Source organism: Protopterus annectens, chromosome 4.part1 (genome assembly GCF_019279795.1).
Source record: "Protopterus annectens isolate FY-2018-M chromosome 4.part1, PAN1.0, whole genome shotgun sequence".
Lineage (NCBI taxonomy): Eukaryota > Metazoa > Chordata > Ceratodontiformes > Protopteridae > Protopterus > Protopterus annectens.
In genome coordinates this window covers 199,308,062-199,331,435 of record NC_056734.1, presented here as the reverse complement: position 1 = coordinate 199,331,435, position 23,374 = coordinate 199,308,062, and the positions used below count along the sequence as shown (strand labels likewise).

Genomic DNA, 23,374 nt, shown 5'->3' with positions numbered 1-23,374 from the left:
ATAGAAATTAGCCCAAAAATGACCAATAAACTACTACTTTCTGGGCTGAAACCACTCCTCCAGGGACAGATAGGCTGCTCAAGGCTCCCCTTTCTCACAGGTGAACAGAGAAACTTCCTTCTATCCAAGTAAGGTATGGGCAAACACAGAGATTTGTAACACAGCCCTGAATTCGGCACTGACCTGAAAAATGAACTATGCTAGCTTAGAAAGGCGGGAAACAAGTATATATATATTTTTTTCAGAAAATAAAGCAGATACAATCAAAAAACACTTTAAATGTGCATAAAGAGATGCTTATTGTTATATATCTCAGTTCAGAGTTGTAGTCAAAACCCCTAGTAATAAAGTAGGAAGAAACACAAATACAGTAAAAGCAGATGAATAAAGTGCATTTTATATATATATATATATATATATATATATATATATATATATATATATATATATATATAAAACAATAGAAAATGAGCAATCTGATTTAAACATGTTACCCAATTAACCAGAAAAAAACTCAAAACTGAGCCCTGTTCCAGCAGTCTTCAATCAGACAAGTTCTAACTGCACACTCCCGCTACTAGGGTGCAGGGGAACCTGGATCTGTGCTCAAGTTATACAAACAAAGCTAGATTCAGCAGGCCTGAATCTGGTCCTATGCTACAGCAACAAGGTGCACCAATTTCAGAAAGAAACAGTTTGAATAAGCAGGCACAATAAGCCTGAGACCAGAAATTCCTAGCTCAGAAGGGCAGAATTCAGCCTCTCCTCCCACAAGATTGCAGACCACAAACCTTATTAATGTAAAATAACTGGCCTGAAGCCCAAGTGCATAAACCAGAACTAATACACTTTTAGAATAGCAGACACTGAGCTTTCAATTATCAATTCCCAATTTAGAAGGATGTAAGCTACCTGTCCTGCCACAACAGTGCAGACCACAAACCTTAATGTAAAACAACTGGTCTGAGGCCCAAGTGCTTAAACCAAAAGACTTAGAATAACAGTTGCAATTTAATCAGGCTACTACCAAGCAGTAATAAATGCAGCAGAATAAATAAAATTGAGTATTTTTAAGAAGAGGCAAAAGCAAAATAAAGTAGGAGGAAACACAAATACAGTAAAAGCAGATGAATAAAGTGCAATTTGTAGTAAAGTGCAAGGAGAGAGGAAGGAAGAACCTAAGTGGGTTGGCCTTCTCAAATCTTCTTTCTGTATTATGTAGAGTGAACACTAGACTCAGAATATGATCTCACTGTATTCGGTTAAGTGAATAATCAGCCCTTGCAAGTCTCAAACCCAGGACCATGCACACCCTAACCACAGTGATTTACCCCTAAGGTTTGAATTTGAATTTCTTCACCTCGGTAAGCAACAAGCTTTACACGCCTTGCCAAATCAAGCCTTTAAACTTTAGATACTCTAGCAAATGTTTCTCCAGATATAACATTGCACTTGGAACCTGTATCATCTTTCAGCTCTATGGGTTTTCCATTTATCCGAACAGTACAAAATACTTCATTCTTTGCCTTTAAATCTACTGCATTGACTGTTTCATGAAGCACTGACATACCATCAACATAAAGAGTAGGCTTGCCACTGTCTGACTGATCAACTAGTTTTTCAAAATGTTCCCTTTTAATAAAGAAATATGGACCTTTGATTTACAAAACCTTTTGAAATGATTGCATTTATTGCATTTGTGGCATTGTTAACCAAAAGCTAAACATTTCCCACTTTTAGATTCATGACTTCCACCAGACTGCGGTGGTGGTGCTGTGGTAGCATTGTCGCCTCACAGTAAGATGTTGTCCTGTTCGATTCTCAGCTAGAGCGTCTTCTGTGTGGAGACCGTGAATGGGCGTACCTTCGTTGAAGGTTGTGCGTCAGGGCTGGCAACTCGGCACATAAAAAAATCTACTGCCAATCATTAGCGGACCGGAGATCCGCTGTGGCGACCCCTAACTGGGAAAAGCCGAAAGACACAACAACAAGATTCATGACTTCCACCACAGTTATGACAGTTGGCAATGAAACTTGGCTAGGGCTCATGCTTTGAGTCTGCTGACTCACTCTTATGCTTCACTGTGACTGTGCAACTTCCAGAATTTGCTAGAAAGCTCTGGGGTTTACCATTCAGTGCTGCAGGGGTTACAATTGCTGCCATGTGCTTGGGCCTGTTTCCCTTAACCTCATGCTGCATAATATCAACATGAGCTTTATCACTGTGCCTTCTAGAGCTGCTCTCATTTGTAAGCATATGTATGTGTTTTTTTGTGATCTCATATATCTGACAAATCTCAATAGCCTCATTCAAAGTTAAATCACTGTCACAAAGCAAAATCTTTTTCACAGTATCATCTTTTATACCACACACAAGTCAGTCCTTTACCAACTCATCCCATAAGTCACCAAATATGCATGTTTTAGATTTATTTCTCAGGCCAGTTATATATGCTGCAAAAATTTCACCAGGCTTTTGATCCCTTGTGTAAAATAAGTGCCTCTTCATTGTAACATTTGTCTGGGGGTTACACATTTTTCTGAATTTACATTTTAAGCACTCTGGGCCCTCTCTTGGCTCAGCTGGTACAACAATATGATGGTTTTCCCCCCTCTCCTCTATAGATAACAGGTGCATACACAAATGAGCGCTCCCTTTCTATATCTTCTCACCCAGCTAAATTAAGTAGAATAAATGCCTTTGTACAGTCATCTTTTTCAGAAAATGCAGCCTGTATGAAAGTCAGACTCTTGCTCAAACACTCTCCAGTTCTCAGCAATATTACTGTCATACACAAGTGCAGTGGGTTTTCGAAATCTGTCTGCCTTGCCCACAAAGCATACACAAACACACTGAAAATATGGCCCATGTAAATAGGTATAGCAACCTCTATGCAGCCATTTACATGTTTGTACAGGGTTACTATGAGCAATTCTGCATAGGTTCCTATGAACTTACTGCTTGAAGGAGCATTTTATTTTGACAGACTGTCACTTAATAGGATGTAGTTTACTTTGGAATCGTTCCTAACTGTTACAGGTTTTGCTGGGTTTTCCATGTTGATTTTTATTTTAAAGGCAAAATCTTTGTGATCCAACTTCACCAGTGAGGACATGACAAGGGGGTGGAGGAGGTGCACAACTCTCCCATGTTGATGAGTACTAGGTCTGGTATGTTTGAACCTCTGTTTGGAGTGTGAACTATCTCAAGGATATTTGTGTTACTAAAGTCCAGAAAACATTGTGTCTGCAAGTTGGAGGCAGTGTATGTATCCCAGTATATAGTGGGGAACTTGAAGTCTCCCATGAGTAAGGTATGTGGCTGGATGATGAATGTTTCTTGCAGGTAGGTATAGGTATGAGTTATGGGATTCTTGGGGTATAGATGTGACCTATAACTTACTAGGATATGGTAAGGGACTTTATCTATAATGATTTGCACATGGATGAATCCCAGGGCATCATCCTCTTTAACTAACCTAGATATGTATTTGTTTCTACTGTAGATTGAGACACTGCCACCTTTAGTCTCTGTCCATGTGACTGATGGTCTAAATATGTGGAAGGTACTGAAGCTTTGTACTACCAGAGTATTTTCTGCCACTTTAAACCATGTCTCAGTAATGGCACAAATGCCTATATTCTCCAGAGTGAGCTTGTAGGGTGTGAGTTTCTTGTTAAGGCTTCTAGCATTGACCAGTAACACGTTTAGGTTTCTTTGGGTTTTACTTGCCAAGATGGCAGTTTTGTCAATATGGCATTGCCTAAAAAAGGCCCTAAAGGGGTGAATAAAGTTTTAGCCAATATGCAGAAGCCCAGGGTGGACAGGTGCACACCATCCTTGGCAAAGCAACGTGGTCGGCTAACCATGTTGGCAAATATTAAATCTCCCTGGAGTGACACCAGAAACTAAGTCAGTTGTAAAAGTCAGTAATTTTTGTTCATATTATGACATCATCTTTGGTAAAGGTTGAATGTTGCTCAGTGCGGGGCACGTACCTGTCTGAGATGGGTTCCTATTACGTGATCGAAGTTTTGAAACTTCGAACATGACAATATTGAATTTGTCTGTTTGAAGTTTCAAAACTTAGAGCACAGAAAAAAAAAATAAAACATGCAACAGTAAACTAACTGTTGCAAGCAGGGAGGCAAGCCCCCCTGCACCCCCCCACACCCCCCGCTCTTTAAATATACCAACTCCGAGATCGCACTACAGTGCAGTAAAGGGAAATATTCCCTTTCCGCACTACAGTGCAGTCTCAGAATTGGTATATTTAAAGAATGGGGGGGTGTGGGGGTGCAGGTGGGGCTTCCCCCCTTGCTTGCAACAGTTTGTTTACTGTTGCATGTTTTATTTTTTTTTTTTTTACATGTTCAAACTTCTGCAAGTTCGACTATATGGTTTCGACCATATTGAGTTTGAACTTGTTGAAGTTCGATCACGTAATAACCCATCTGAGACAAATATCCAGAAAGCTCCATAATATCTCTCTTCATATAGTCCAGTGAGGCATGTCTCAGGTCATTTACACCCACATGGACTATGATAAAATTATACTGGCACCTGTGGTGCATTGACTTGCGTGTGTGCGTAACCTGGTGAATCCTGGTTCCAGATAAGCAACTAACCATTATCTTTTCTTTTTTCAGTCTGGTCAGTGGGGCAGCTGTGTGTCATGCAATGGAGTTGCCTATGACAAGAATTCTGAGTAAAGCGTTTGCTTTATGGGTTTCGTTCTTTGGAGTCCATTGGGTGTAGGCTTATGTGTGGTGCTTGGTGTTTGCTGTAGAAATTGCTGGGGATAGGTCTTTCATTTTTAGACTTAGAAGTTCTTCAAAGTTTGGGAAGATTGCTTTTTAGTGCATCAGCATAAGAGGCTGTACATGTGTGGTGGATGTAGCTTATGTGTTCTTGACAACCGTGTTTGTAAGTGAGAAAAGGAAATTGTGTATGTGCATCTGTCACATACTGTGTTAGTTGCTTTAAGGGTTAAAAGATGTCTGTGAACAACAGACAATTGCTATGTTGTCTCAGGATGCCCATATCTACTAAGACGGCTACAGAGATTGCATATCTATGTTGTCTGGACCTGTATTAGTGTAGACTATTGTGGTTTGAGGTCTGGGTTTTACAGATGTCTCCTAAGGTGGTCTCTGGAGTTAATGACTTGGGTTAGATAGAGCAAAGATATGGTATTAGTGCTGCTAGATGTGCAAACAAAATGCTCTAAGCTTAACTCTATGCATTGAGTCACTAAGTTGCAGGCTATAGCCCTAGTATTAGTTATATAGGTAAACGTTACTGTCCAAGCATTTGCATTCGTACAGGGCACTGCCAACCGGCTCTGCACAGTGAGCTAACAGAGAGCAATGCACCTAGGTTATAGCAACAGAAAAGAAAGTGAAATCTAACTCCTGAACACTCTGGCCAGTGAATGACTACACTTTGAGCTCTTCTGGAGTGCTTCCCACCTCAGAAAGAACAGGCAAACACCTTCTGCCACAAGATGAGTGATCTGTTCCTCTTAATGTAAAAACTCAGCAAAAAAGGAAACCTCAAGTGCAATGTAACAACAAAACAATTTATTCTCTTAGTCTTGAGATCCAAAACTGGGAGTAGTAACTAGCACAGCAAATTACAATATATAGTATGATTAACCTATATCTGACCTATGTTCTCTGTTCTCTAGACTAAGACTTTACCACACAATTGTTCTTCATTTTAAGGGTGGTTCCTAATTTTACCTGTTCCTTATAAAACAAAAAATTAGTGCTAAATTCATTAAATATTTGTCATTGCAGTCACAGAGTTCTTGTTCATCTCTCTCGTTCTCTCTATCTCTGTCTGTCTATATATATATATATATAATATATATATATATATATATATATATATATATATATATATATATATATATATAGACAGACAGAGAGAGAGAGAGGGAGGCAGGGAGGGAGATTAATACAGATCTTCTTTTTGTCAACTTTATGATTACTGTTAGTAGTTAAAAAGTCCCTTGGATATGAGGCTTTTGGCCTTAATTATTTTTGGCTATGTCTGGGATTTTAGAGAGAAGTTTGATCTGTGGCAGATGAAACAGACACGAAGAAACTGACAGTTGGTGAAAGGAGGGTTCATGCACTCTAAACTACATATAGATGATATTACAGAGAAAAAAACAGCTCTGGAATTAGGTCATTGCTTTAAAGGGAGAAGTTTTACTTTAAGGAAGAGCTAAAGCGCATTCTGAAATATTTAATACAAGCAGTATGTTCTTGGTTCTGTTTCATTGCTAGAAAATGTGATTGGTTTGTAAACAAACTAAAATATTCATAGGTTCATAGGTAGGTACTAGGCTATCATCCCTAGGGCCTATACAAGCCCAGCCAAAAAGGTATCCTGGCTTTTTCCACCCAAGAAAATTATTTTCCTGTGCCACTGTCAAGCAGAGCCACAGAAGTGATCCCTGGGGTGAATTTCCTATTTCCCACCCAATCATCAAGATTTTTCTTGAAGAGAACTAATGAGGAGCTTTGTTTGATATAGATAGGTAGTTTATTTCAGAGTATGGAAAGTCTCTGAGACAGGAATCTATCCATCTGGCATGTTCTGTTTATTGTGGTGACAAGGTTTAGGTCCCTAGAGCATGTAGCTCGGAAGGATTGGGACTTCTTTAAGTGGAGCATGTCCAACAGCTCTGGGTTTGACATAGCTTTGTATGTTAGGCAGAGATCACCTCTGAGTAGGCGATATGCGATGGAGTAAAGCTGGAGTTTTTGAGACAGTCTGCGTAGGGCATCTGTTTGAGGCCGGTAATCCTCTTTGTGATGTGTTTCTGCGGCCTTTCCAGTAGTTGTAGATGTGTTGTGAGGTACATACCAAAAGGGGCGTTGTACTCTATAATGGGTCTAATGAGTGGTGAGTAAAGGGGAACAATGTCCATTTTTTTCTGGATGAGAAACCTTTTGTGATGAGGTGTGCCACGTAGAACGATTTCCTGACTACTGTGGCGATGTGATTATCAAAGGAGAGACTACTGTCCACCTGTGTCCCAGGGTCTCTTATCACACTTTTGGTGTTAAGTATACTACCGCCTATGTTGTAGTTCATGGGTACAGAGTTGTTGCCAAAGGGGATGACAATGCACTTTTTGGCATTGAGCTTGAGGCCATAGCTTTGACACCAGGCATCTGTTTCAGTGAGGCCCTTTTGTAGGATGTGCACATTGTTAGGAGTTGCGATTATGGCTCCTAGCTTGCAGTCATCTGTGAACTTCATTAGCCAAAGACCTTCTGTGTTAGCCTGTACTTCGGAGAAGTAGATACCAAACAGGAGAGGACCCAGGATTGAACCCTGTGGTACTCCACTTGTCACTGGTCTGAAGTCAGATTTGGAGTCTGCTACTTTCACAATGTGGGTTCTGTCAGTGAGCCAGTTGGCAGCCCATCTTGTGACATAGGGATTTATACCTAGTTTAGTGAGTTTATCTATAATTTCAGAGTGGAGAATGGTGTTGAAAGCCTTGGCAAGATCTAGATAGGCTGTGTGAACCACCTTACCCTTATCTATGGCTTTGGTGATGCTTCAAAGAAGTCTATCAGGTTTAGGAGACATGATCTGCCTTTTACAAACCTGAACTGGGTGGGGTCCAGAGTTTGGAGATTACCAATGTCTTTGTTTATAAGTTCCATGATGATACCATTCCATGGCCTTGCAGACCAGACTTGACAGGCTAATGGGGTGGTAGTTCCCTGGGTCCGTGGTGGCGCCCCCCTTGTGGAGTGGGATAACCGTCGCTGTGCGCCATTCAGCGGGCACAAAGCCTGAGGTGAGGCTATGATTGAACACGCTACTTAGGTGGGGTGCCAATTCGTTCTGTAGTTCGTGTAGAAAGCAGCCTTGGATGTTGTCTGGTCCCAGGGATGCTGTGTTCTTGGCTTTGGAGAGTGTGGTGTTTACCTGTGCAGCCATGATTACAGGAACTTTACATTCTTCTGGTATAGAGATGGGCTCTTTAGGGGGGTGAGAGGGGGGTAAAGTTAGCACTGAACCTATCTGCCAGGATGTTGGCAATATCAGTTGGCTCTGTATATTTAGTGCCATTGTGCTGTAACTCAGAGCAGATCTGAGTGTTGCCATTGAGATTCTTGACATAGCTATAGAATGCTTTGTGGTTGTCTTTAGAATCAGTGGTGATTTTGTTTTTGCAACTAGCTTTGGAGGATTTTATCGGGGATTGCAGCGTTTTACTGAGGGTGACCAGGGAGCTCCTACACTCATGGGATTTTACTCTCTTTTGCAACAGTTTCTTCCTTCTTTTGTACAGTTTGTTTATGGCAGGGGACCACCAGATTGGCTTTCTTTTTTTGGAGGATAGCGTCTTGGTTCTGTTTAGGATAGCATGATCCATGCACTCGTGTAAGTGCTTATAAAGTGCAATTGTGTAGGATTCAGTAGTCATAACTGTATTGTCCATCTGCATGGGTGTCATGAAGTTCACCTCTTCTGTCTTAAAAAGCATGAAGTTGGCTTTGGAGAAATTTTTTACAGTGGTTTCCTTAATGGGGGTGGGGGTAGGATGTGGATATCTAGGGTAATTAGCTTATGGTTGGATCGGACCAGTGAGGCGTTGACTTCAGGTGTGGAACACCGGTCACTCATGTTGGTAATGACTAGATCTAGGATATTGCTGCTCCTGGTGGGGGTGTGGATAAGTTGATCCAAGGCATTGGAGTTTATGAATTCCAGAAAGCGTTGAGTGAATGAGTTGGTACATGAGTAGTTTTCCCAGTTAATAGTGGGGTAGTTGAAATTGCCCATTATAAGGGTGTTTGGTTGAACCCTAATATTTTCCAGTACATCAAGAAAAGAGGAGTTGGAATCCTAGGGCATGGTGGGGGATCTGTAGCAAGCTACAATTTGAATTGCAGTTTTGCCCAGAGTTAGTTGCACTTCGATAACCTCAGCTGCATTATGCTGAGCAACTAGCCTGGAGGTGTGGATATTCTTAATGAAGATGGACACACCTCCACCTTTGGTCTTCCGGTCCGGGTTACATGGCCGAAAAGTGTGGTACGAGTTATAGCCTGGTAGTGCAAGGGTGTTCTCTGGAGCCTTGAACCAGGTCTCAGTCACTGCACAGATATCGATGTTCTCCATTTTAAGGAGTGCCTCGAGTGAGTGCATTTTGAGATTTAGACTTCTAGCATTGAGTAGCATCACCCTCAGTTTTTGCTGCCTGTTCCTGTTACGGTGGTGAATTTGTCATTTGAACCTTGCCTAAAAAAGGCACTATAGGGGCGGCAAGAACCTTAGCCAGTATCCGGAATCTCAGGGGTGACAGGTGCAGGCCATCTCTGGCAAAGCATCATGGTCTTTTGACCATGTCGTCCCAGGCATACAGATACTGGATCCCTTTAGAATGACACCAGAAGCTTAGCCAATTGTTGAAGTCAATCATTTTGTCTTTGTACTGCAGTATCATTCTGGGTGATGGCAAAATGCTGCTCAGGGCTAGGGTCATACCTGCCTGGGCTACAAGATCGGAGAGCTCTTCCATGTCTCTTTTCATGTAGTCCAGGGAGGTACATCTCAGGTCATTCACACCAACATGGACAATGACAGAGTCATATTTATACTTGTTGTGAAGTGACCTGAGTGCGTGGGTTATGTGGCAGATCCTTGCACCCGACAGGCAGCTGACAGCAACCTTTTCCTTGTTTAGCCTGGTGAGTGGGACATCAGTGTGCCTGACTATAGAGTCACCTATGACTAGTGTGTTGGGTACGTTGTTTTGCCTTATTGGCTGTGGTTGAGTGGCACACTGAGTCTGCGGGCTATGTGTCATTTGGGTTGTGTTGGGGGTGGAGGTTGCTTGCATTTCTGCTTTGGAGGTCTCTGTTGCTTGAGCAGATTATTATTGAGAGCCTCTGCATATGTTTTTGTATTTCTATGTGTGGATTTTGGTAGTGTAGATTTAGTGAGACTATGTGATGAGTGTGATGTGATGCAAGTGTTTACCTTCTCCTCTTGACTGTCAAGTTCAGTCTTGGTTGGAGAGAGCTTTACCTCCAGTTTGGCTAGATAAGTGCATCTCTCACAGGTTGTAGTGTTGGGTGGTAGGAGGAAAGGTTTGTCTGTGTATATGAGGCAACTTCTACATTGCCCCAAGATGCCCAGATTCATCAGATAGACAAGAGAGAACACTGGGAGCTGACGCTTGGACATGTCTGAATGAAAAACTATTTTCCTCTAGATAAGTGAGGAAAGTGAGTACAAGAGTTGTTTTTCTCTAAGCAAGTGAGGAAAGTAAGTACCAAAACTGTTTTCCTCCAGGTAATGAGGAAGGTTGAGTGCTGTAGTAATTAGTAGGTTATTTAGTGCTTACAACAAGTTCTGAACAAGTCCTGATCACGAATAAGCAAATTCAAGTGCTAAAACTAAGAATCTGTATCTGGACTAAACTAGTTACAGGAAAGGGGGTAAACAAGTGCAAATGCAGGCTTTTAAATCAGAAAGTTGAGAGAGAGATGGAAAAACTGCCCAAACGGCCAATAACTACAATTTCTGGGCCAGAACCACTCCTTATGTGGTAGATAGGTTACCTAGTACTTACCACTCCCACTGATAAGCTAGAAGGCTTCCCTCCAACACAGAAATCCTGTAACAAACTGCAGTTTTGGCATATAGACAGATAAAAATTAAGAAAGTAAGAAATAGTTGCTTTTAATAATGTAGCATACCGTTTGCAGTAAGTTTGTTTACTTCAATAGAGTTCTGGTTTACAGGCTTTGTTTGATGCAGAAGAACAACCTGGTACCCTGCTACCGATTGAGTAATAAAAGGTCAAGGTTTCAGGTTATTGGTTTGTTTTCACCAATGCTGAAGTCATTGAAAGGTATTGTTCATGGAATATCGCTGCTAATTCAATTTACATGTGCGCTGGAAGTCATTCATTGTGTATGAGTGTGTGTGCGCTCTTTTTTTGTTTTCCTTAGCAGTTGTGAGATTACTAGAATATTTGGGTATGGGGAAAAACCATCCTGCAAAAATGTCTATTGAGTAGTATTTCATGTAGTTCAAGGTTTGACTGTTCTGTTTCTAACGCTGAATCTTGATAAGGTTGTAACTTTATGAAATGTGTGTGGAAAAGAGGCCCACCAAGCACCATGTTTTTTATACTTTATTGTCATTTTATAGTCCTTATCCTATTCAGATTTCAGGGTTTGTTTTGTACTTAATTTTCATCTTCAAGATCTGTCTGAGAATGGTATTTATCATGCTTAACGTTGGACTTAACTAAGTAAATGGTCAAGAGTGAGATGGCAGAGCCAATTATTGGGCATCTTTAATTCCTAAGAAAACTCTCTTTGAATGAAGTTTAAGATTATGAGTGTTACAGGAAATCAGATTTATTCTAAGCTACCGTGATTATTTACACCTTTTATTGTTACAAAGGGTTTTCCCAAGTAAAGCTCACCAAGGCAGCTCACATTGTTAGCTACTGCTCTGATTCCAGCCACAATTTAGTTTTTTCTAGACTTTTCCTTTCAGAGCAACCATTCTAATTTGTACCCAGCAGCTCTGCTTAAAGTATAGATGGCATGTTTCAGAATGCCATTCTTGCCTCAAATCTTTGAAATCTTTTTTTCATCAAGTCCCTTCGTCAAAACCTACATCCATGATTTGCCCACGTTCTCTAACAGGCTTACAATACTGACTGTCAGCTTTCAGTGCATTGTAATTGGATGTCAACAAACATGTACAAAGCACAAATGCTATTCAGGAGAAAACAGTGCAACTTTTTTTTCAAAAGTTCAGGCCCACCATGCACTATCACTGTGAAGGAGGACTGCATCTCAAACCCCCCTCCTACACATATACCAACTCTAAGGTTGCCCACTGTTAAAGAAAGAGGGAATCATAACAGCTGGTACTGTAAGTGATGTCCCAGTCAGTTAAATAGGTTAACGTGGAATATTTATGCCAACTCACTGATGAAACATTGGTGGATTGGGCCTTGATGAAACGGGTCCTAAAGAAATGACATGGGGACATTATTTTTTTCTTGTGGGAGGTGTAGCCCTCACTTTTCATATTTAAAGGACTGTGCCCCTAGTATTCTCATCTAACTCTGAGGTTGTGACAGCCTGAGGTATGTCATATTAGCTACAATGAGTTGTTCATTCAATCTTTAGCAAGTCCGTCACCGCTGTAATAAATGTCACCTGATGATGCTTCTGTTTGTGCTAAGTAATAGGGTTCATTTATAGTTCTGGAGACTCTACTTGTGACCCTTGGAATTATGAGACCTAACTATGGGGGAGTATATGCACATTCAATGTTGTCATACCTTAGAGAGTTCCACCTACTCTCAAATACAGTAACTTTGGAGGCAATACACATATAGTTACCAGGGGTGTGGGGTGCAGCCCTATACATAAGACTTCTCCACTGTGGAGTCATTTAGTAGTGTAATGCACATTTCAGTATTCACTGTGTTAGTGCCCAAGTCAAAATTATTGTGGGAGTTGCAATAGCAAATCTCATAAATGCAATGGTGCTAATAATTCATCTTTTTAGAATATTTTTCTCGCTATATCTTAACATCCCTGCTTAAACAGTCCATTCGTGATTGAGATTTTAATGACTTTAAATACATACTTACATTTTGCGTGTATGTGTTTCTAGGAAAGATGTCCTTGGAGAACAGTTATTCCACCTAGGATGTGTCCTGATTTACAGCTGTCATTTTTAGGATAGGTCCCAGTTCACCTGAAACCTGAACTAAATTAAGTGGTGATTGTTAACGGATTGATGAATGGATTTCTTAGCTGTCTGATTTAACCTGCCATTGGGATCCCCTATGCTGGCTGTTGGTACTGAAAGATAGATCGAAGGATGGATGGATATTGCCAGACAGATGTATTTATGGATGTATGGATAACTCAGCTGCCTGATTTAACTTGCCATTTAAAGCTGCTTTACCACCTGTTAACACTGAAAATGGAGACTGGTGGGGACAGGAAGAGAGAACAGCTCACTTATGAGGAACTAGCACGTGGACTTGGGCTATATAGGGATGCTTTTTTGTTTCTTCCTTCTTAAGCACATATGCACATTTTCTGGCAGTTGAAAAGGAGAAATTATTTTTTTCATTAGAAAATCATGTGGTGTGTATTGAGGACATGGCTATCTTCCAGGAGATGGTACCTTCGAATGCATAGCCTGACTCTCCATCATGGCAACCATGAACACCTACAATATTTTCAACCTAAGTTACTGTAGCTGAGGAAAAAAAATAACTGCTGCACCAGTAGTCTATATAACTGTACTATGAAGACTATTAGGTCATGCAAATCTGTATAGGTCCATACCTATAACCCTTCTATGAGCACACAAGGCTTTGACATTCTGCACAAGTAATTACCTCAAACCATACCATGAACGCAAAAAGTTTTACCATTCTGTGCATTCCTTACCTATAACAATACTATGAATAGACAAGGTTTTGCCATTCTGTGCAGGTCCTTACCTGAAATAATAATTGCGAACAATACAAGGTTTTGCCATTTGATGCATGTAGCATGTTCTTACTTATACTACAAGGTCCTACCACTCTGTGCAAGTGCTTTACCCATAACCATACTGTAATCACTGCAAGGTCATTCTGCTTTGTGTAATCCTTAGTTATAAACATGCAATGACTTCTACAAAGTTCTCCTGTTCTGGGAAGGTTCTACTCTACTTCAGTTAAAAACAGTATACTCTTGCCTGCTCTGTACATTTACTGGACAGTGAAGTGTTAGACTTTATTGGTACCAGGATATTCTTCACAAAAAAGTGCAAATGCAGTGGTTCAGTGATTAGGATATCTGCCTTGCAGCTCCATGGTTCAGTTCTAACCTGCACTAACTGTATGGTTGACATGATGGAAAAGCTGGCTTACTTTGGGTACTCCAGTGTCCTACCTTCCAAATGTATGCTGGTTAAGCTCTTATTAGCATATTCCAGCCTGTGCCTAAAAAGAGAATGGACCAATTTTCTTAGCCAGTTAATAAAGCAGAACATTAAAATGTTAGTGAGCACTGCATCTGAAAAAAATGTGGTTTGATTGCAGAATGACTACTCAGTCTTCTCAATTCCCATTAACCAAATTGTCATTACCTTATCCAAAACTTGTGTGACTCATGTCTTCATGAATTATGCATCTGTCTTAAACCCATTCCAATTTCTTGAAAACCATTCCATATATCTATTTGTAGTATGTTTCATATTGAATAATTAAGCCTCCCTGGCACTCATAAAGATGCATATTAATGTAGGTATAAGTATTGTCCAGTCTAAGCAGGTTCTAAGCCCTCCTCCATCATTGCTGTACTGGCTGTGTAAATGGAAGTTTCTCTTGATCTGTTCACATTGCTTTGAGCATTATTACTCCTCTCTTGGGATTTTGGATTACTTATAAAGCTGTTACAGAATTTAAAGTGTTAGGATATTTTATTCCAAGTTATAACAGCAACACAATCTTGAGTGAAACAAGAGTTGTATAGGTGACTGACGAATGTAGAACAATGCATATTCTGCATGTATTTATACCGTTGTTCATTGATGTTTGCAGTGACTGGATCTCTGTATGTCTGCTTTTGTTCTGTGTTATCTGCAGAAGGATATTTTTATTGTATTAGAATAAAGTATGCCGTTTCTTTCTTTCTTTTCTTGATCCCTGTATCTCTCTTTTCCCTCCGTTAGAAATGGAACAGAACATGGAATATGTACATTACTACTGAGCTTAATCAAAGAGTTTATCCAGGAATAAAATGAGAAATGCTTGGGAAAACCAAACTGGCACCCTGCTGCCTTTTTCTATGCCATTTCTTCTTACTCATGCTGACAGACTATACCTAATGGGTATTTATTTATTTATGGCTTTAGTTAGACTCATTGCTCATGGGACTCCATACTAATGTCTAGTTACTGCCTGTGTGCTGTTTGAATTTTCTCCCTTGTCTGTCTCGGTTTTGTGCATATACTCCATTTTACTCCTGCATCCCAAATCATGCTTTTTGTTTGGTCATGCTGTTACTTTTTTATATATATATATATATATATATATATCCTTTTTCTTCATGCATTGGTCATGGTTGGAAAAACTACATAATGAAGTTGATGACCTAAAAACAGAAAAAATGGATCCAAAGCAGTACGTTAAATAAAATAAAATGAAAAGTACTCCCTATGGGGAAATCATAAGCAAAGTCACATTACAAATCAAAGCTGTTAAGTGAGTTTGCTTATTTTATATTTAACAAGTGCTTTCTCTTTTGGCTAAAAATCTATGACAGTTTAGATTATATAGAAAAAAAATGTTTGCATGGCAGTTTCATGGTGCCAAAGGATAAAGCCTTGACTTTGGTCCAGGTGACTCAGAGTCAACTAATGACCTGAGTGAACCATGAGGTCATGAAGCAAAGTAGGCAGTCTGGCCTGTTGCACAGCTGCAACCTATCAGAAAGGCGGTATATAGTGTGTAAAGCAGAGACGTAGGCTATGTGATTGGCTCTGCCATGCCACTTTCACATAATAGCATTCATATTACATGTGAGGGAGAACACACACACACACACACACACACACACACATAAAACCACTGGAGATGGCATAGCAGGCATGTGCAACTGTAAATACAAGCTCCAACCACCAAAAGTTTAGCACAAGAAAAGTGCAAAATCCAAAATGGCTGCCAAGATGATGGCTGAGATTCTGACAGTCACCTCACTTATGGGAAGCAAATAGACTTGCATTATACAGTTATTTATTTATGTTTGTATGTATTTATTTATTTATTTACAAAGTTATTTATTTATTTTATATTTATTAACCAGATATATAAACTGGTCCTTGTACCCTTTTTATGTGCTGAAGCCATTTGGCACATGTATTCAGAAGCGGACATATGATAATGACAGATGAAACGTCTATACTTTCACTAATATGCCCAGTGAGTTGCTAAGCTGAAAAGCTAAGAGTGACATGTTGAGATGGCTGGCAGCCATTGCAGCCAAGAAAAAAATATTTGCAGCCTCTACTTTGACTGGACTGCTAAGCCGTAATTGCATGAGTCATAAACACAGATAAGAAAGGTACTCATAAAAGCTGCTTTTAAACATGATGGTGGTAAGTTGCTTAATATTTGCAAAAATATTGTCATAGTATAGTGATTGTTTAGTCTTAGTTTTTTAAGGGGAGGACTTAGCACGGGCCTCACAGGAGATCATCGCAATTCAAAAATTACATTAAATTGAATTAACTATCTGTCCGGAAGCCACCATTTTAAGCTTAAAATAATACCACTGAACCCTAGTGGATTTTTCCCTGTGGTTTTCTCTTGGCCACAGTACAGGCAGCACAGGTTTGAGGACCTTAACAGATACCCTGCAACTCTAACTATCTGTCTGGAAGCCACCATTTTAAGCTTAAAATAATACCACTTGTTTTCCCTGCGGTTTTCTCCTGGCCACAGTACAGGCAGCACAGGTTTGAGGACCTTAACAGATACCCTGGAACTCTAACTATCTGTCCAGAAGCCACCATTTTAAGCTTAACATAATACCACTGAACCCTAGTGGATTTTTCCTTGCGGTTTTCTCCTGGCCATAGTACAGGCAGCACAGGTTTGAGGACCTTAACAGATACCCTGCAACTCGAACTATCTGTCTGGAAGCCACTATTTTAAGCTTAAAATAATACCACTGATCCCTAGTGGATTTTTCCCTGCGGTTTTCTCCTGGCCACAGTACAGGCAGCACAGGTTTGAGGACCTTAACAGATACCCTGCAACTCTAACTATCTGTCCGGAAGCCACCATTTTAAGCTTAAAATAATACCACTGAACCCTAGTGAATTTTTCCCTACGGTTTTCTCCTGGCCACAGTACAGGCAGCACAGGTTTGAGGACCTTAACAGATACCCTGCAACTCAAACTATCTGTCCGGAAGCCACCATTTTAAGCTTAAAATAATACCACTGAAGTATGTGTCCCAGTAAATAACTACTACATTAGCTAATCTATTAATTAATGCTAGACTTTATAAGCACAACAAGAATTTACAGTGTTTTCTTTTGCTAGTCACCATGAAAAGCAGACGCCAGCAGCTCCTATCCTTTCTCTTTGGTTACCCACTATCCTCATACTGTTTCTGTGTATATTCTCCTGTTCTGAACTTTACCCTTCCCTGAATTCATTTCTAGCCTCACTCATAATTGCCTTTCCTAGTGCACCTGCCCTATTTTACTGTCTTCAGACTCTTACATATTAATGTTTTTTTTTATGGTTTGCCCTTCTTTTAGCTCTCTCTCCCCCTGAAAAGCCCCTCTCTATTGTAGCTTATTTTAACCATACAGCACTGGGTTTCCTTCAAGTAAATCTACTTGTGTAGCTTGAGGCCAGTGTCCTTTTGTAAGCTTACTTCTGCTCATATTTTATTTCTTTTTATTTTATTTCTGGTGACTATACCTTTAGAAACTTTATATCCTTGTCTCTCAAGCTAGTTTTTCACTATCTTTTCTGATTGTTTCTGACTTCATCTTGACCAGGGTGCTAGCCCCGCTTCGTTTGCCCTCACTACACTTGGGCTCACTTCGCTCCCCTACCATACCCCCATTCCCACCCACCCCCATTACAATTACCTTTATACCTAACTATCCCTCCCCTTCCTGTCCCACTAGCCACTACAATTCCACTTCCTGCCTAATGCCACAACCGCCTTACTATTCTGTCAATCTTGTCAACACCACTTCATCTATACCACTGTCTCTCTACCTACTCTATCTGACCATATTTTATTCCAACATGTATTATTTTCTAATATCTTCTACACTACTCCTTATTCTCTCTATCTCCACCTCTTATCACTCCAATCTCTCTGACCCACTCCTATGTTCACCAACTTCTCACTCATACAACATATATCCAACTACTTCATCTTTTACTATCTCCCCTAATCTCTTTACTACCTCTATCTCAAGTCTATATAAACTATCCATAATACAGGTTTTTAAACCTTCCCGCAAAGCTAAGTCAAAACTATACAAACTCCATCTAGCATCTACTACACACTCTCTCCTCACTAAAAACCTACTTTGTTCTGTAGATATCCATCCCAACCCTGGCCCTTCTTCTCTCCCCAAAACTACCTCTACACTGCCCCCATCTTACTCCTTTAACAGTCACCAACCTCAGTCACAACAATCATCTCCATCCAAATACTTAACTATTTACTCATTGAATATTCAGAGTCTAGCAAATAAATTCACTGAGCTGCACTCATGGATAGCTCTCAATACCCCTCACATCCTCTCCTTGTCTGAAACCTGGCTCAAGCCACACATCTCAAATAGTGAAATACTCCCACCAGGTTATAATATCTTCCGATCTGATAGACCTGTCAAAAAAGGTGGTGGCATGGACATCCTCTACTCAAACATTATTAACCTCTCACCATACCCTTCCCCAATTCCTGACTTCCTCCCAGCTGAAATTATCATCCTTAACTCCCATCTGAATCCCCACAAACAACTTGCAATTGCCTCTATCTACCTTCTTCTGGTAACAATCCGCCCATTCTTGAAAACATCCTATCCTGGTTCTCCCACAACGTAACATATGAGACACTTATCCTTGGTGATGTCAACATTGATTGGTCCAAACTCACAACAGACTCCCCCCAACTCAGTATCCACCTACACTGCTTCCACCAACTTATAACATCTCACACTCCCTTCCATAAAAATTCCTCTTCCAGCTCCATCATAGACTGGATCCTTACCAATTCCACCTACCAATACCACAATCCCACAGTGAATCCCTCAGTGATCATCTCCCTACCACCATCTTAAGACACTACTCCCATATTCCTAAATCCCACCTTATCAAAGACTGTCGAAAACTATCGACTTTCAATTCATCCCAATTTAACTCCATTCTCCACAACATAGACTGGTCCAGTCTAAAACACGTCCCCCTAAACGATGCTGTAAGCACTTTCAATAGCATCTTCATGAATACTCTAAACTCCTTAGCTCCCTCTAGGAAGATCAGAGTAAAATCAAACCATGCTCCCTGGCTCTCCAAAGAGACTAGGTCCCTTATGAAACAAAGAGATCATGCTTGGAAAACCTGGACTAAAACTAAACAACCACCTTTTCTTCAAAGATACAGGCAACTGAGGAACCTTGCAAAAAAACATACAACTAATGACAAAAAGTTATACTATAGCTCTGCTCAGCTTAACAACAAATCCAATCCTCAAAAAATTTGGTCAACTCTCAACAACATCCTCTATCCTGGAAAGCCCTCTAATCCCTCCCCATACCCTAACTCTTCCTCTCAGAAAATAGCTACCCTCCTAAATAAACACTTTATCTCTTCCATCCAAAATCTGGTAACCTCTAAGCCAAACTTTACTTCAACACCTGCCTCTCCACGTCCCACTAACACAACTTTTTTTCTTTTGAGCCAGTTCCCATTACTTACATCAAATCTCTACTACTCAAGCTAAAACCTTCCTCTCCTTCCACTGACAATCTATCTCCTACATTCCTCAAACTTGCTGCTGACTCAGTTGCCTATCCTGTATCTATACTATTTAATCAATCTATTCTGGAATCAACTGTCCCCACCCTTTGGAAATCTTTCTTCACTATCCCTCTTCATAAAGGTGGAAACTCCACTGACCCCTTAAACTACTGACCCATTGCCATTCTGTCCCCCCTCTCCAAGATATTAGAAAAATGTATTCACTCACAGCTTCTCAATCACCTCCTCACACACCACTTACTTACCCCTACCCAACATGGATTTCGTCCTCACCACAGCACTGCCACTGCCCTCCTCTCCTTCACTCATATCATTGCAGAGGCCCTAGACAACAATAAACTAATTTCCTGTCTCTTCCTAGATCTTTCCAAAGCCTTCGATACTGTCTCTCATCCTCTACTACTATCCAAACTTGCAAATCTCCACCTATCCCCCTCCGCACCTGCCTGGTTTAATAGTTACCTATCTGGCAGGGAACAATGTGTCAAATGGCTCTCATCCTCCTCACCTTTCCTTCCCATCTCCACTGGTGTTGCCCAAGGCTCCATCTTGGGACCCCTTTTGTTTAACATCTTCACCAATGATCTTTACACCTCATGCAAAAAATCCTCCCTTATTCAGTATGCCGACAACTCCACACTTATATCCATCTCAAATAACATTCCTAAACTACAGTCCCTGACCCAACAGGCCCTACTATCCACTGAACAATGGCTCTCTCACAACCTATTGATCCTAAATCCCAAAAAGGCCAAACTCCTACTTTTCCTTCCCCGTTCTCTTTCTCATCACAAAACCTCCTTTTTATTACATCTTCTAACAATACAAATATCCAACCTGACACCCACACAAAACTCCTAGGGGTCATTATCGATGACGAACTCAAGTTCAACCTACACATACTCCAATGTATAAAAAAAACAAACCAGAAACTAGGTCTACTATATCAGAACAAATAATTCCTAACCCCTGAATCTAGACTTACCCTGGGCCAGGCACTCCTCCTCCCCTTCCTCTTATATGCCACCCCAGTTCTTACCAATATCCAGGCCTCCACTCTAAACAAACTGCAACAGACTTACCCTAAAATAGCCAGATTCATTACTAACTCCCCATACAACTCACACCACTGCATTTCTTTAAACTCTCTTCAATGGCTTGAACTTCCCCAGTTTCTGCTATCTTATCAATTTCATATGCTACACTCTATTCTTTATAAACCCTTTTTCTGTCCATCTCTATCTTCCTTAGTCTCCATCTACATCCCATCCCGGACCCTCCGTACTTCTAACCAACAATTACTTGATATCTACCACCCAAAAAGTTCAGTAGGCAAAATACTCTACAAACACTCCCTTGCCCATGCTTGGAACAAACTTCCCCTTGACTTACGTTCAATCTCCCACACCTCACACTTTAAAAATGAACTAAAAGCTTATTTTCTCAATTCCAGAACCTGCCCTTGCCATGACCCTACCTAGTCTTCCTTCCCTTTATGTACCCTCAAAAGGACCATACTTAGTACCTCATTATACCTCTCTCTCCAATGTGTCTACTATGCATTTGCACAATTTTATACAAACAAAACATGTTAATTGTTGACCTATTGAACTATATCAATGTAAAATTGTTACTTAGCTTCTTTTTAATGCAACTTTAACTTTATGCATGTATCCCAACATATGTGAATTGTTTTGCTATACCTGCTATTATATCAATATTGTTTAAAATTGTACTTGTTTTAAAATGTATTACTGGAGCTTTTCTCCTCGGGTCTCCACTGAAAATGGGCCACAAGCCCAGTTGGACAAACCCGGTTAACAAATGTCAATAAATAAAAATAAATAAACTGTCAGATCCTAATTTCCAACATCATCAACACATAGTGAATAAAAAGTGAGCATTTTCAAAGTCACAGAATGCTACTCCAGACCTGACAGGACAATACCTAGGTTTTGCCACAAATGTATATTGTGTTACACAAGCACTATGATAGGCTGAGGCTGGACAGGGCTTTCAAGAGCTAAGAATAATTCAAATTTACCCAAGCAATACATTTGCAACTTGAACACAGTGTGTTTTGTAAGAACTGTACTGTATCCATACTTAAGACAAATTAGTAAGACGAGAGTCAGGGTGACATCATCCTGCATCAGCAGAAACATTACCTCACATTACTGAGGCTTGTTTTTACAGGCTGACTTCAGGAAAAAGCTTGCTTGTGCATTGAAATGTTGAACTCTTAGAAAGATCTCCAGTGGTATGTCTAAAGAATGGGATTAGGGTAAGGCATACTGTAAATTCTGGCATTTGAACTTGTAACTTTATTTTTATTACACCACCATTCCTATAGCATTTCCTATAGTGTGGATTTATTTCACTTGTATATGTTTAGCAATCTTTATTTGAATATTTTTGGTCCCAATCCCTCCAAATAAGTTACTTCTTATACTAAAAAAACTATGCAGATTTGTGTAAGGCGAGCTGGTATCAGTTTGACAATATGTAACGTGACCATAAGGGATACTGTATGTCAACCCAGGTGCTGACCGAGAACCAGGCTAGCAAGCACATTTGAAAATATGTTGGGTTTGTTGAGATGTCAATTGCATTTGTTGTGACTGGAAAAATAATTGCCCTGCTTGCCAAGCTAGCACATGGCTCTTAAATACCTCTTTTGACCTCTGTGGCCCATCTTTGTCTGACATTTGATAAATGGGTTTATATCCAATACTGAGCATATACTTTTCTTTACTGCTATTTCATCTGGCAGGACTCTCTTGTATTCCTCACTTAATCATCTTTTTCAGCTTTTATGATATTTTGACATGAGAGAAGTGATGTACCAGCTTCTAGTAATGTTTAAAGTACTGTGGTCTCTAATACAGCAGGTATCATTGGGTGATGATTATTATGATATTAGTCTATGCTTGAATTACAAGATTAATAAAACAAAAGTTGCCTAATGATATGGATTTCACTGTCTGCACGAGCACACATCTCTCATCTTCTCTGAGTGTACATACTGCCCCTTCATTTTGCCTTCACAATTTTGCCCTCTACCTCATAAAAATGTTAATTTTCTGGTAAATCACTGAGGATTACATTCAGCCAATGATCCCACTCAACAGAATTTTGTACTTATTGTTCAGAGGATAATATTTTGATACAGAGCCTGCTGTTTTATTAACTATTTAAGTTAATTAGAGTAACAGTTATAAAGATCTTAGGTTTGTGGATTTTATCTCCTAATATCTTTCTGCTTTGTCACTGATTATTGAGGATTGTGCATGGGAATATTAGTAAACAGTACAGGTAAATAATGTATATAACGCCACTACAGCCTTTTCTTCTTCCTTTAAAAGTCACTGCATGTCTTCAAAGGCAAAATATCTCCAGTTTCCCCTGTACCTCCAGCATCTATTCTTTTCCCACATTTAAATTTACATCATCTGCACAAATCTCCTGTTAATAATGAATATACTATTTGGGTTGCTTTATCACACACTTGAGGAAGTTGACAGTAGGGGCCTGAAGACATTCTTGTTTTTCATAAAGCCGCCATGTTCTGGAGAAATGAAACTGTTGAAACATTAGATAATGTCCCATAACACAGAAATGAGCTGTATCTTGTTAGGAATTGGCTCCATGATATCTAACAAATAATGTTCCATCATGGAATTATATTCTCTCTTTTCTTAGGAAAATTTGCCTCTAAGTCCAATGTACAAGCTGGTTATTACAGATTGAATGATGGGTGTTTGAATGGTGAATGA

The 23,374-nt window shown here is 40.0% G+C and overlaps 1 protein-coding gene across 1 annotated transcript in view; it reads left to right on the top strand.

The window, feature by feature from the left end:
- Positions 1 to 23,374, top strand: part of GPC1 (glypican 1) — a 1,908,824-nt gene that overhangs the window by 813,225 nt on the left and 1,072,225 nt on the right. The gene's annotated exons all lie outside the window — the stretch shown is intronic.